At 37.5% G+C, this 15,311-nt stretch overlaps 1 long non-coding RNA gene across 16 annotated transcripts in view; it reads right to left on the bottom strand.

Moving 5' to 3' along the window:
- Positions 1-15,311, bottom strand: part of LOC110072855 (uncharacterized) — an 86,701-nt gene that overhangs the window by 32,823 nt on the left and 38,567 nt on the right. For 10 of the 16 annotated variants that reach the window (XR_013536911.1, XR_013536910.1, XR_013536913.1 and 7 more), the window contains exons 1-2: positions 7,757-7,954; positions 164-377 (exon numbers count right to left, since the gene is read on the bottom strand). This is a non-coding gene — a long non-coding RNA (uncharacterized LOC110072855). Of the gene's footprint in view, positions 1-163; positions 6,813-7,756; positions 10,464-15,311 lie in introns of those variants that run through there. The other 6 variants (XR_013536920.1, XR_013536918.1, XR_013536912.1 and 3 more) reach the window with 5 other exon arrangements.

Genomic DNA, 15,311 nt, shown 5'->3' with positions numbered 1-15,311 from the left:
TAACATTTGAAGCATTTCTCATTGTCATCTCAGCAGTTCTGACAACCAATAACCAACTCTAACAACCAGCTACTTTAAAAACAACAACCTTCATTTCAGGAAGTAAGGGAATTACATGTCTACAGGTCCCCTTCCATCTAAACTAACAAACGCACACACTTACCTGGCAGGCATGGTTTCTACACAACTCTCTTATTTCCTTGGGGCCTGGTAATAGGAAGCAGTGTCGGTGGATCATGCACTCATCATAATGAAATGATTCATTCCTTTCTTTCCAGTGAAAGAGCAGCTTTGTGAGACAGCAGATTGAAGGGATGACACTGTTCGAGGGATGCAGAATGACTTGATGTTCGAATGCCAGGAAATATGGGTGGCAGCTGAGCTTGCAGTTAATTTGCAGCAGAAGATTCAGACAGCAGAAAAAAGCAATATCACTGTCAGGGTTTTTATAAAGGAAAACAGTTCTGATTTCATGCACAATACATCTGTCTGACTGTCTTTCCACTTAATGCTATCAATATACGATTGAAGGTTATATTTTTTCCCCCCTTGGAAAATAAAATTGATGAAATGGAAATGAAATCCATGGCAGGAAAATTGCATCAAGGCTAGAATAGTGCAAGTTAGTTATTATTCAAAACAAGAAGACATAGTCTTTGACTGCTTTTATATAACAGATACAAGTTTTAACCAAAAAACTATGTATCAGTGAAATATCTGTGTAATATGTATGCTGTTTCAAATACTGATGTTTTTTGCAGTTCTGATGGTATTATTTCAGAGACCCACAGCTGATTATATTTTATAAAATTCCCCACGACTATGGGGAACACTGAAATGTGTTTCATTCATAAGTATGTTATTTCTCTTGCCAGGTCTTGTAAATTTTTCCTACTCTTCAACTCTGTCTTTATCTCGCATCCCCTGGAATTGCAACATCAATTATTTTTCATTCTCTGTTATGTCTGGTGTATTATGCTCAAGGTGTCTGTCCATTTGAATGCGAAAGTCTCATGAGGTCTTAACTTGGTCATTTCTGACACCTTCTCTACCTGTTATTCATTATTATTCAAAAACAGCAGGCACAGTCAATCAAAATTATAAAAACACTGACTGGTATTATATAACAGATACAAGTTTTAACCAAAAACCTAAGTATCTGTTTATTATTATTATTATTATTATTATTATTATTATTATTATTATTATTATTATTATTATTATTATTATTATTATTATTATTATTATTATTATTATTACAACATTTAAATATGAACATAAGAATAAAAAAAAGCAAAGTGTGCTGCTTATATCCTCTGGGCGGTTTACAAGTTAATTATGCAGGCTACACATTGCCCCCCCCCCCCAGCAAGCTGGGTACTCATTTTACCGACCTCGGAAGGATAGCAGGCTGAGTCAACCTTGAGCCAGCTACCTGGGATTGAACCCCAGGTCATGAGCACAGTTTTGGCTGCAGTACAGCAGTTTAACCACTGCACCACACAGTGGTTAAACTGAATACAATCTCATAAAAAGAATACAATCTCATTTTAAGACAAATTTTACAGATTACTGAATGATTGCTTTGTATATACTTAAAGAACTGTAATACGTGAGAAACAGTGCCATTCCTTGATCCTAGCCACGATTTTGCAATGCCTTGGATTAATTTCCTGATTATGATACAGTATATGTAATATTGATAGAATTGAGGACATATTGAAAAGATTAATAGTAAAGTTTCTCTTTCTTTATGTATCTAATTTGATCTCAGGCATATCTACTCAGGCGGCCTATCAAGTTGGTTACAACTTATTCCCGAGTATTTTTCCCTATTTATGGCCTGCCTTTATGTAAACTACTTGGGATACCACAAAAATAATACAGCATGATTAAAACAAGATGTCTATAAAACTGGCAGTAATCATTAAAAAAACGGAAGAGCATAAAAAGCAGAAGCAGCATAAATGTAGTTTACAAAGTCATCGTATTAGTATGTGCAAACATATTTTTAAAAGAGCAAAACTAAAGAAAAAGAAAACAGAAATGTTTAAAGACTAACTGTTATATCAGTGTGAGCTTTCACATACAATTACTTCTTCAGACATGTATGCATAGATGCTCACATTGAAATATAACCTTTAGTCTTCAAGATGCCACAACGTTTGTTTTCTATTTTTATTTTTCTCTGAAGCAGTAGCATAACAGAACTTAATCTATAAAACGCTCTGAAACAGAACAGTTACTGCTGCCTTTTAAAAGGGGTTAGATAGGCCTGTCTTAAGATGTTCTCCCATATCTTGGGTCCATGATTGAAAAGATCCAATCTTGGGTGTCTGCCATCAGCTGACACATCCATTTAGGGTACCCAAAATGGTCCTAACATGGTCCTAAGCATGTTAACGATCTGTTAAGTTATATTACAACCTATGTGGCATTTCAAGGAAATGTCATGGATACTGCAAACATTTCTGGTCAATCTGTTAGCTACATTATTGCAAACTCAGATTGAATAAGATATGCAATGAATATGGTTGTACCCAGTTAGTTTTAGGTTTCTTTTCCTGATATGTAGTTAGAATTTTGTTTAAAATCATGTTACTTCATGTAGTAAATTGTACTAGAATAGACCCATTGAGTTAATAGAGATTTAGTGAGTCAACTTCCATGCAAGTTCCATTGATTCAAATGACTCTACTCTAACTGCAACATACTATGCTAAAGTAAGTCACAGTTAGAGTCGGCCCATTTGAATCAATTAAACCTATGGAGGAGCTGACTTACTAAATGCTCATGGATTCATGAACCTATTCTAGTGCAATTTACTATGCCAAGGTACAGGATTTTGGCCCTTTACTCTTCAGTGAGGCACATAAGAAGAGGAATCACCATTTTTAACATTTAGTTCTTGTCTGAATTCTTCCAGTCAAGAAAGGTCACATGAAATGTACGTGGTATCTACAGAGTATAAAACAATTTTATCTTAAAGGAAAATGGACATTTTGATGCTTTTGCTTTTAATATGGAATGTTTCCATATTTTAGGGCGTTTCTGAAATACTGGTTTGGCTGTTTTTTAATTTTACTTGTTTGTTTCCCTTTGTGAAATATCATATCTGCTGTACTTTCCAACTGAGTTGGTGCATTTCAGCTCCCTGGCAGATTTCCTCTAAACAGTGTTTTTAATCCCTTTCTGGTCATATTCTACAGTGTGAAGGAATGGGATTTTCCAAGATAAGCTGAATTCTTTCTTCTTCTTCTTTTCTTAAATATAGTGGGGAGGGTGGCTTAATCAAAAGATCCAATCCTCTTTAAAACATGAAACCCTACACCAAATAGACACTAATTCTAATTTGTAACAAAACCAGGAGAAAAGAGGGAAACTCCAGTGGTTACATATAAGACGCAGTGTGAGCCAGACAACTTAATAACACCACTTATTAAAACAGCCTTAAAGGTAATCCCATTAAACCTATCCAGCAGAACATGGATACGTCTTTGAAATCTGCCTGAGAAGCAGATGGATTACAAAATGGAATGTGAGTGGCTTCATAATAAACCTCATCCCTGGATTTATTCCTAAAATTTGTATCTACTGAGAATGCTTGACAAAGGAAAGAAAATTATCATCTAGGCACAAAGCAGGGTGTGGGAGCCATTATATTACTCTTTTCATTTTGAATAATGTTCAACAAGAAGCCTATTCATGTTGGCACAGCCCCTTTCCTAGCCAGAAGGAAAGAGAAAACAAATAAAGTAACTTTTTAAAAATCTGTGGTGAACTTGCTAAATTCTCTCACGAGTTATCAGCAGGTTACTAGGGTTTGGCCAAAAGAGTAACAGAGAATGTGGGAACTAGTCACGTAAGAATAACCTGATATCTGTTCTAGAATCCCTTTCCCATTGTTTTCCTCACTAACCTTTTAAGTTTTCAATGTGTTTATAGGGTTACAGACATGAAAACAACTCATGTTTTGTAAACAAGAACGTGACAGATATCTGTGAAGATTTGCAATCAACCAGATGTGGTTATCTGGAAGTTGAGTCATGGCAACTGGACTTCTTTCTTGTTAGGTTGAAATATTTCACTACTCATCCAAGCAGCTTCTTCAGTCTGAGGAGAGATGGTAGGAGATCCTTGATATATCCTCCACATTGGTTTCACTTCCACCTGGTCTGAATAGGCTCCTTAGAAGGACAAAGGACTGGGAGTGAGGGATAATCCCACTTCTGCAGTCCTTCTTCACCCATTGATTGATTGATTGATTGATTGATTGATTGATTGATTGATTGATTGATTGATTGATTGATTGATTTGATTTGATTTGATTTGATTTGATTTGATTTGATTTGATTTGATTTGATTTGATTTGATTTGTATCCCACCCATCTGGTCTATACGACCACTCTAGGCGGCTTCCAGAACAACCAAAACAATAAAATAACACAAGAATATTGTGTCATGGCTCATTAACAGTGGTCTTTCTGGTGGGTGTGGTCCTGATTTTTCTGGGAACAGAGGAAAGAGCAGCATGACAAATAGGAGACATTGTATCAGAGGCCTTCACCCCTGTTGAGTGAGGGATTTGCTATATGCACATGTATGGCCTCCCTGACCCCTCTCTCAAACCACCTATCTTCTTGGTCCAAAATGAGTACACCTTAGTCATCAAATGAGTGTCCTTTGTCCTTCAAATGAAGGAACACTGTTGATTGTGGTCCTGAGCCATTGCCCCTCCTGTGCTGGGCCATTCTCCTGTTTAGTGACTGTTTGGTTTCTCCAGTGTAGAGCTGTGAACACTCCTCTTTGCATTGGACCCCATACACTATATTGCTCCTTTTGTGTTTTAGTGTCCGGTCTTGTGGGTGGACGAGTCTCTTCCTTAGTGTGTTTGTGGGTTTGAAGTGCACAGATATGTGGTGTTTATCAAAACTCCTTTTTAGTTTTTCAGACATACCCACTATGTAAGGAATGACCAGATTTTTCCATTATCTCTGGATCTCAGGTTGTTCCATTGTCCTCCTGGGTCAGGACATTGCCTTGTAAATGGGTGATGAGAGTCAGATCGCAGGTATTGGTCAGTGTGTGTTAGATTTCTATTCCTAAAATGCCGTTGGATCCTATGATGCCTTCACAGTCCAGGAAGCCCCCATAGAAAATCCCTCACACAACAGGGATGGACGCCTTAGATACAATTGGTCTCCTATTTATCATGCTACCCTTTCATCCATCCCCAGAAGGATTAGGGACACACACACGAAAGATCACTGTTAACGACTATCAACATGGAGGATATATCAGGGATCTCCTACCAACTGTCCTTAGACTGAAGAAGCTGCTTGGATGAGTAGTGAAACGTTTCAACCTAACAAGAAAGAAGTCCAGTTGCCATGACTCAATTTCCAAAGAACATGAGAGGATTCCAAAAGCTCAATGAATCCTACATTGCCTTCCTACCTGAGCCAGTCAGATGTTTATGGGAATCTGAGTGTCTCTAAAAGGACACTAGGCAAGTTGGATACCAATCTGTATGCATTCCTGGTAGAAAGAAATAAGTCAGGTTGCCACATTCAAGTTCTCCAAATCTGGCTAGTTTAATTGAAATATTATGCAAATAAGGTAAATATAGAAATATGTATATTAATGGTTGCTTTGTTTTTCTTTGTCTTTTCCCTCACAGACACAAATATATGCAAACGTACCAACCCATGATCTCATTTGTTTCCTTAAACCTGAGAGAGTAGGAAATTTTTTATGTAATTTTCCCCTTCCTCTCCACATGCATTGAAGAAGGCAGGAGCCTTCAAGAATAGGGCGGTTTGAAAAAAAAGTACTGTATTACCATCACCTCCTGTAAGAAATGCTGCCAACTAGTTTTTTTATTTTCATTTTTTCTGATTTAAAATAAAAATAAACAAACATAAATTGATCTAAAAAAACAAAAACCAGAACAAAATCAACAAGAACAGTAAATATGCCACTATAAACCACCATTATAAATATGCAATTATTATTTTGTCACCTGGCAGGACAAAGTTCCAAACAGAGTAGTCCTAGAACGAGCTGGAATTTTTAGCATGTATACATTACTGAAACAGCGACATCTACATTGGCTCAGGCATGTCGTGAGAATAGCTGATGGTCAGATTCCAAAAGATCTCCTGTATGGAGAATTAGTGCAGGGGAATCACCCCAGAGGGAGACCACAGCTGCAATACAAGGAGATCTGCAAGCGGGATCTGAAGGCCTTAGGAATGGACCTCAACAGATGGCATCTAAACATTCAGCCTGGAGGCAGGCGGTGCATCATGTCCTCTCCCATTTTGAAAAGACACTTGTCCAGCAGGCCAAGAGGCAGTCCTGAAACCAGCAAAATCAGGGAGCTGGACAGGGGACAGTTTGTATTTGTCTTCAGTGTGGAAGGGATTGTGACTCTCGAATTGACCTTCTCTAGACGCTATTCCAAGCCCTCTATTCAGAACACAATACCATAGTCTCTCAAGACTGAAGGATGCATAATCTAAATTTTTGTTAGCATTCTTAGAACATTCTGCTTAGTACCAAAAGCACTATGAAAACCACTGTTGGAAAATGGCTTTTTCCTACATAGTTCTTTAACATTTCCAAATATCAAAGGGAAGCCATCTTGATCTTCTGTTGCTCTGCCAGGACAGGTGCAAGAAGGCAGGCAGCTGATGGATAACATTCTCAAATACACTGGTAATCCCTTCCTTGTGAAATGGTCCAATGAACTCAAGAGCAGGTTCCTACGCGTCTTTCCAAGCTCACAATCTATTCCAGAACACCTTTACCTGGAAATAAGTCCGAATGAGGCTTGCCTCCTAGGATGCAGGTTACAGCTTTAAATTGATATAACAACTTCCAAAGAATTTGTAGTGTTATTTTTTTTAAATGACAAATATTCATGATGAAATAGGGGGCTGGTTTTTCTATCTTTCATGTGATGTTTATAGAGCAATTGTATGAAACATTTGTGCACTCTGTACATTACAAGCAGAAAAGCATTGGATTCAAAATTTAGATTGAATAATAAAGCTGGGTATATGACAACGACCTGAGACATACCTGAGGATATAACTCCAATCACACTTGAAGATTACTGACCCATAAATATGTCAAAAGAAATACAATACAGTCACATGTTGTATTATTTCACACCACAGACAGTAAATTCAGTAGTCAATAGCCCCTGGCTGGATCAGGCAAGGCTTTGTAAGCTTCGCATCATAAAAGGACATAGAGAGAAGAATCTGGCCCATGCCTGTAGCTCTTCTTAGCACTATAGTGAGGTCATTAAGAGTTCAAGGTACAGCACATCTGTCATCATAGATCCTAAATTACCTTCAGTGCTGCAAACCAGTGACTGCATGGCTTAGTGGACAGAATGTTTACTTCTGTTACTACAGGGAATGTAATTAATATTAATAGGATTTTTGTCTAGCTCTGTAATTCCAATTTAATTCTCTGCTCCCCAAAATGTAAGTTGACTGTTTACATTTGATGTGGAAAAAAACACTTTTTAAAAACAGAGAAGGAAAAACAGAGGAAGAAAGAACAGAAAAGCTTGGAAAATGGTACTTCTGAATCTGTTAATTTATATTTGATTGTATTAAACACTGCATTGAACTAATATGATGAAGAAACAGTAAAAATAATTAAGCAAGGAATATAATGGGTTTTGCTGTCAGGCTTTAGTAAACCTAAGTTTCAGTTTGAAAAAGCTAAAATTTCTTACCTCTCTTCTCTCCGAGGAAAATCTGAAAATATGAAGATGAGCTTAATGCCCTGCTAAGAAATCTGTATTACTAGAGAGCCCTTTTGATGAGAAAATAGTAGGCCATAACTATTCGTTTCAGCCCCCAAAGTATTATAAATGCTCTGCAAGTCCCAGCCTTTCCTCGTCCTTGTACACAATGAATTGGCAACTGAGACGGGGGGAATGAGGGAGGTGCTAATCTTTGGAGAACTAGGGTCAGTTATCTGTATTCCCTGTCCACAGATTACAGGCAGTGTGCTTCAGAAAACTAGATGCTGGAAACAATTAACTAGGATGTGATGTTCCCTTTGAGAACTCTTTGCATGGTTCTCATGCAGGCCTTACAAAAGTCAGATTTCTTGGACTAAAATTCCCCAGTGCTCCAGCCAACATACTTACTCAGAATCTTGCTGCTAGCTGAGCACACTTTGAACCTTACTACATCATCAAATATCTTGAGATTTGCTCCACTTATGAAATGGGTGAATTTGATGTCATTATTCCTACCTGGATGGCACAAAGGCTGAATTGGCCCAGCACTTTTGCTTGCAAAACAGCTTTTCTCTCTCCTGACTAGAGATTCCTACCATTTTTCTTGCTGGAAGGATTCACAAGGACTTTTTTCTGTGTGGACAGAGGGAGCGCTTGACTATCAGGGAGGAGGAGGGGAGAAAATGAAAGAAGCACAAGCTAGAAAAAATGAAAGAGAGGAGGGATTGGTGTGTGAGAAAGGGGTGAAAAGGGTGGAGAGAGAGCATGCATACACACTCAAGCAGTGCCAGTACTCACCACTCTCCCTAAAGCCTCTGTTCCCCTAAGCTTCCACTTCTTTTTTTTAACAAATCCTTTACTTACTTTTACTTTTATTGGACTTATACCCCTCCCCTCTAGACAAAGTCTACTCGGGGCGGCTTACATGAATAATAAAACATAGTAATATAACATACATAATTAAAATCAATTAACTAATGCCTATATACATTGTCAAGATGGGATAGTTAAGAAACAGGAAATCAGCTTAATTGACTGGAGGAAAGTTCTGCCTAAAGAGACAGGTTTTTAAATGGCTTTTAAAAACACCCAGCGAGGGAGCCAGATGGATTTCCATTGGGAGGGTATTCCATAGCCAAGGGGCCACTGCCAAGAAGGCCCGGTTTCTTGTTCTTTCCTTCCGGGCCTCTCTCAGCGTATGGCCCCTCAGCTGTCCCTGCTGGCTTTGTCGAGTGATTCGGGTAGATTCCGCAATCCTGTTTATTCATTTGTTAAATTTTTAACACCTTCAGGAACTCTATCACTGGCAAGATAAGATACAGACGTGCTTGGGAGGAAGGAAAGCCTTCTTAAGGCAGTTCCTTTGCACTGTACCATCTACAGCTACTTCAAATGGAACTTCAAGTAGAAGGTTTTTTTCCTTCTCTGCTTGTGCAGTCAGTTATTTTGGAGAGAGTCCAATGCTCTGATTAGATTTCATAGCAAGAGAAATGAGTGAATTCACATTTCCCACCTGTGTAATTACAGCATTTGATATTATAAGCCCAAGGAACTGGGCAGGACAGGATTAACAGAATGAGTATGATTTTTAAGAAGACTTGAAGGGATGGGTCATTTGCTTCTTTCTGAATGCAGCGCATGTTGGAAAAGCAAATGTAGCTGTTCTCACCCATTTGGTCCCTGTGAGCACAGAAACTTTCCCTTTTTCTACATTAGTTACTGTTATGATATACCGAGAGGTTGGAAATGCTACTTTTGTGGACTACAGACTCCAGAATTCCAAAGTGCCTGAACTCTGCTGTATTTGTTCAGGAGATTCAGTTGGAGATGATACACAGCTTACTTCATAGCCTCAAATGCTCCATCATTTATGAAACTATGCATTATGTGTTGTGTGTTTCCAACTTATGGTAACCCTAGTAGAATTTCTGAGACATGATAGATAATTAAGGAGTGGTTTTATCGTCATTCCTGTCAAGAAAGCTTCTACAGGCTGAGCGGGGATTCAGACCCAGGTCTACGGAGTCATGATTTGACATGCTATCAGCGATACTACATTGATTTTGTTTATGGAACTAGACATTTCAAAGCTGGCCAATCTCCTCCCCAACCAGCCTTGGCTAAATAGTGACAAGCCTCACTTAAGAAAGATGAATCTTTTTGTTTCAGACTTTACTTGTTTACTTCCTCTTGAAATGCAGCTCTTTTGTAACTACATTTGTGAACCACTTATCGTACATGAAATATCATTATTAAATTCATTATCTAATGACAGGAAGCCTTGCCTTGTTTGGTTTTATTTTTAAAAAAAAAACCTTTACCAGTGGCCTTTGATCTAGATTTGTAGTACCCTCCACTTTGCACAAACTCTGAAGCAGAAAAATTAATTATCCAATTCTTTTGTTTTCTCAAAGCACTTCTAGCTTGGCCACTACTCATTTACTGGCTCCTTACCACTCATATCTTTAGAAAAAGGCTGAACATACTTGAAAACCACTCAATATGCATTCTATAATTTCTAGTCATGTCCCATTAACATTTTCTTTCCAAGTCTACAAGTATTATACAGTTGTATACCAGCAAAATAGGGCTTGAATTAACAGGTGTTGGGTGTGAAATCCCCAGATTGGAGGAACAATAAGAAGTTGAATTCATAGAATAATATGTTGTTCAGATTGGTAGCAGAAGAATATAGCATGGCTATTTGAGAAAAATCTAATAGACATCATGGAAACTTGTATGTTCAGGTTGATCAAAGAATACACCTAGAAGAGCCTTCAGTTTCTAAGAGGCCTTGAAGATGACTTTAAGTTCTCATCTCTCTAAACTGCTATCACCTTATACAACTCACATACCCCACAGGTAAGTCTTAAGCTACGGTTCTAAAGAATCTTGCTAGTAAGTAAGAACTATAAGAGCCTATGGGACGTACAACTGAATAAAAGATTATGAAGTCTATCAGGACTATTAGCATGGCAGGTCTTCAACAGATAAGACCTTTTCAAGCTGCAAAAGCTGTATTTGAGCTGCTGTAGTTCACATGAAAAGGAAAAATGGAAATCTCCATCAGCCATCCAATCTATTCATAATGTTCATAAACATATATTGCTGGCTGGTATTTCCCTTAAGACAATCTTTCTTTCTTTCTTTCTTTCTTTCTTTCTTTCTTTCTTTCTTTCTTTCTTTCTTTCTTTCTTTCTTTCTTTCTTTCTTTCTTTCTTTCTTTCTTTCCCTCTCTCTCTCTCTCTCTCTCTCTTTCTCTTTCTTTTTTTCTTCAAAGATGAGGTTGGAATCATTTGTTGTTTTTTTAATTATTTAAACCCGTGGGGTTTAAATAAGTATTTTCAGGCCTATCTCATTTTCTGGCATTACTTTTCAATTTCAGAACTTTCAGATGCATCACTATCGAAGTGCTCCTTAAAACAATCACTTTTTCTTTTCTCCTTTTCCTAGTTGCCTCCACTAGTGATTCCTACCCTCTATGAATAAATGCACCCCGATAAAGATAAAGATATAAATCCTCACTTGTCTCATCCTCATACATTAAGGCAAGATATGTTATGGAACTTAGAACAGAAGAAAATAAGAGCACTTTAGTGCATATTGAATACATAAGGCTAAATGTTTTATGCAAATGTAATTGCTGTTTGTTGTTTAGTCGTTATGTCCTGTCCGACTCTTTGTGACCCCACACCAGGCCCTCCTGTCTCTCACTGACTCCAGGAGTTTGGTCAAATTCATGTGGGTAGCTTCAGTGGCAAAATGTAATAGATAATTTAAAAAGCACAGATAGCACTTTAACAGAAATACCACACATTGCATAAAATGATGATGGCTGCTGGTTTGCTGCATGGGCTTTTGAGCATCAGAAGTACTGCAGAGATTGTCTGCATTTTTAAAGTAATCAACTAGTCATTCTGTGTGTATGTGTACACGTGCTTCCCTTCTCAAAAGGAAAGATCTGTTGTGCTCAGTTTGTGTAAGCTATAACAACAGCTACAACAACAGTGTGCCATCAGGTCTGTTCTGACTGATGGTGACCCTTTTCAGCGTTTTCTAGGCAGAGAATACTCCGAAGTGGTTTACCATTCCCTTCTTCTGGAAGCCTCCTGAGGCTGTGCAGATTGCCCGAGGCCACACAGGCTGGCTCTTCTGAGATGTAAGTGGGGAATTTAATTCCTGATCTCTGGCTCCATAGCTGGATGCATAACTTCCTGAGCTATCCAGCCAGCTGTATAAGCTATAAAGATCTTGATTAAAACAAAATAGTGCACTCTTAAAAATTCCTTATTAAGGTGTCTCATCCAGTCAAAGTAGTTGAAATTAATAAGAACAAAGAATGTAATGAGTATTCTTTACATCCTTACACCTAAGGAGATCTCTAACTCATCTACTTCCCCTCCTCTTGATGTTGAATGAGATTTTACTATGTGGACCAATGTCTCTGTGAAGATATATTTTAAAATAGAAGACCACAGCCAGCAACAGCAGCACTGTTTTTCTATTAAGAGTAAAATAACTATTGTTAGGACTGAATATGATGTTTCAATTAAACTCACCTGATCTGGACAAAGTGAGTCTTGGACCATTATTGCTTAATCCTCTCACAAAAAGAATACAAAGATTTTTGCCTATCTCTAGGTACAGTTACCATTTCCCATCTCACTGTGTAATGTCAGCATTATGCTTGATAATGATTTTGTTATAGTTAACTCCCACAATTCTTATTGTATTGCAAACACATCAAGGTATGAGCATACAGAAGAAAAAGAGGAAAAATCTAGCATACGGAAGGCTAGCAGCATGTTTACTTAACTGTAACAAGAATTGGGGGGGGGGTTAGAGTAATGAAATAATCCTGTGCTACCTATAAATTAACATATTTCTTTTAGTATGAGCTTGTGTGAATTACAATTTACTTTTTCAGACACATGGAGTGCAATGTTCAGTCTGAGGTATCTATACCTATTGTATATGATTTTGGAGCGTAACAATTATGGTGGTAATGTCACCACCAGACTGCTGCTAATTAAAGAGTCTCTGTTTCAATTTGCACATAACTTTGTGAGCAACTCAAAATCAATGCAGGGACTCCTTAATCAGCAGCAATTTGCTGCCACCAGTGATGTCATTCCCACTATGCCACATAACTATGAAAAAGGATTCTTGCTATAACATTTCAAAAGGAACTCATTTCATTACTCCTTGGCAGTCAGGGTTCCCTTCTTGTTATCATTGTTTTGATCCTATAATTAATTTAATGTTTTGTGAATTTCTAATATATTGTGTAATCATTAGCAACATGCCAAAAAAATGCAGGGGAGTTTAGTCTGGTTCCTTCTACTGACTAATTCTAGTCTTGGAAATATTTACAAAAATATAAAGATGGAACAAAGAACATTTCCCTTGCCACTTAGGACTTTTAACAGAATGGCATATAACCTGGGAGGAGAGGATTCTATCAAGATGCCTCCTTAAAAAGCCCTTAAAAGTAAGATTTATTTATTTATTTATTTATTTATTTATTTATTTATTTATTTATTTATTTATTTATTTATTTATTTATTTATTTAATTGCATTTATATGCTGCCCATCTAGACATAGTCTACTCATTTGAAACTCATTAACCAAAATTTAACTAAGTACAGGTAATTACATTGGTTGTAACTAGCCAATTCCAGGCTCTATATAGGACACAGAAAATGACAATAACAACAGAAAATTAGAAACCAGAAAAAGATACAGAAACAATGACCAGGGTAGAAAGTAAAGGCAAAAATAAACAGCAGATTCACTGGGCGCAAAGAATTCATGGATAGATAGCAGTGAATGACCAAAGGAATTTCCTCTTACAAACACAATTCTTAATGCAAATCCCTGTGTACATGCTAATATGCAGGGGGTGGGGAACAGTCTAGCTTCAGAGTACAATCATGAATGACAAGGAAGGGAAATCTCTTCTTAGCTAAACTGCAGATGTGTTTTACAAGTTGGTTTTACAAGCTAAAGGCAATTTGCTAAAAAGGGTTAGAGTTTCAGACTTGTAACTTTCACGCCTTCTGACAAAGCCAATGAAGTAACAACTGGAAATGTCAAATTCCTGGCAATGTAGCAAGAATCTAGTCTGCAAACATTTCTCTAGCACTGATGCATAAAAAAACAGAATCTTCTCACATATTCACATTCAATGAAATCAGTTTTAAAAGCGCTGCTCCTTTTACAACGCATATTTTAAAGCAACCTCTCCCACACTAGGCATTCTGGTTTTATAACCATTATTTACACTACAGTCAAAAATATGTCACAGCTGGAATGGAGTCAATCAAAGCTCCAATCATAATGTCACAAGCATACACTTGAGATGTGTGTGAATACTAGATTCCTGTAGATTGGTGCCCATTGTCACAATCTACTTGTTTTTAATATTAGTCCTGTTTTAATTGTTATGGAAAACAGTTATATAGAAGCACCTAGACTTCTCCTCTTCACCACTTTCTTCACACAGCCAAAGAGTGTTTGAAGAGAAGATTTTGCTGTTCACATATAGATAACCCAGAATTATTCCTCACACAAAGAACATAAACAGAAGAAGGAAATGGTTGTTCTGGGTTTTTCGGGCTCTTTGACCGTGTTCTGAAGGTTGTTCTTCCTGACATTTCGCCAGTCTCTGTGGCCAGCATCTTCAGAGGACTGGAGTAGGAACTCAGTCCATGCTCTGTTGCTGTTTGTTGGATAGTTGAGTATTTATAGCTGTGGAAACAGCTTTTGTCCTTTTCAGGAGATAGGGTGTTGATGGTGATCAGCGTGTTTTTGTTGTGGATGTATTGTTGTGATAAAAGGGAGAAATTATCTGTCACTGTGAATAATGGATTTCTTCAGCTGGTCTTCTTTGTGCAATGATCCCTGGTCCTTGTGGCTGGGTAGAGTTCATTAACCTTTTGCAGACTGTATTTTCCAGTGCTGGGAGCCAGGCCTTCTTAAGTTTTAGACTTTCCTCTTTTTTGTTGAAGCTCTGTTGGTGTTTATGGATTTCAAAGGCTTCCCTATGCAGTCTAACATAATGCTTGCTGGTGTTGTCCAGTACTTCAGTATTTTGAAACAGAAGGAAACTCTTCTCTTCAGACTTTTAGTTGCCTATATAAAGAAAGCAACAGGGGGAGGCAAAGCTAGCCATCTCTCTGTATACATGTTGAAAAAATGCTGTTCTATAACACCAGAAAAGGACTATTTGACCAGAAAGCTGGAAACAACAATGGACTCTGTGGGCAAATTTTTCTATTCTTTCTGTTGGTTGTATTCTATTCTTATTTCTGATGCTTTAATAATATTTTAATTAGGTTTTAAATGAGATTTTCTATTTGTTTTGTTTTTTTGCAGGTGTGTGGTTTTACGATTGTTGTATGCTGCTCTGAGAATCACTTCAATTGAAAAACACTGGAAATTTCATAGGAAAGCAAATCAATCAATCTTTCCCTTCATTTGGTGAACTTTTGCTTTTTTTTCATAATTCAAAGATGGGTAATGTGTGGCCCGGTAGATGTT

The sequence above is a fragment of the Pogona vitticeps genome, chromosome 5, assembly GCF_051106095.1.
Source record: "Pogona vitticeps strain Pit_001003342236 chromosome 5, PviZW2.1, whole genome shotgun sequence".
In the NCBI taxonomy this organism is placed as follows: domain Eukaryota; kingdom Metazoa; phylum Chordata; class Lepidosauria; order Squamata; family Agamidae; genus Pogona; species Pogona vitticeps.
This window is presented reverse-complemented; position numbering and strand designations above follow the sequence as displayed.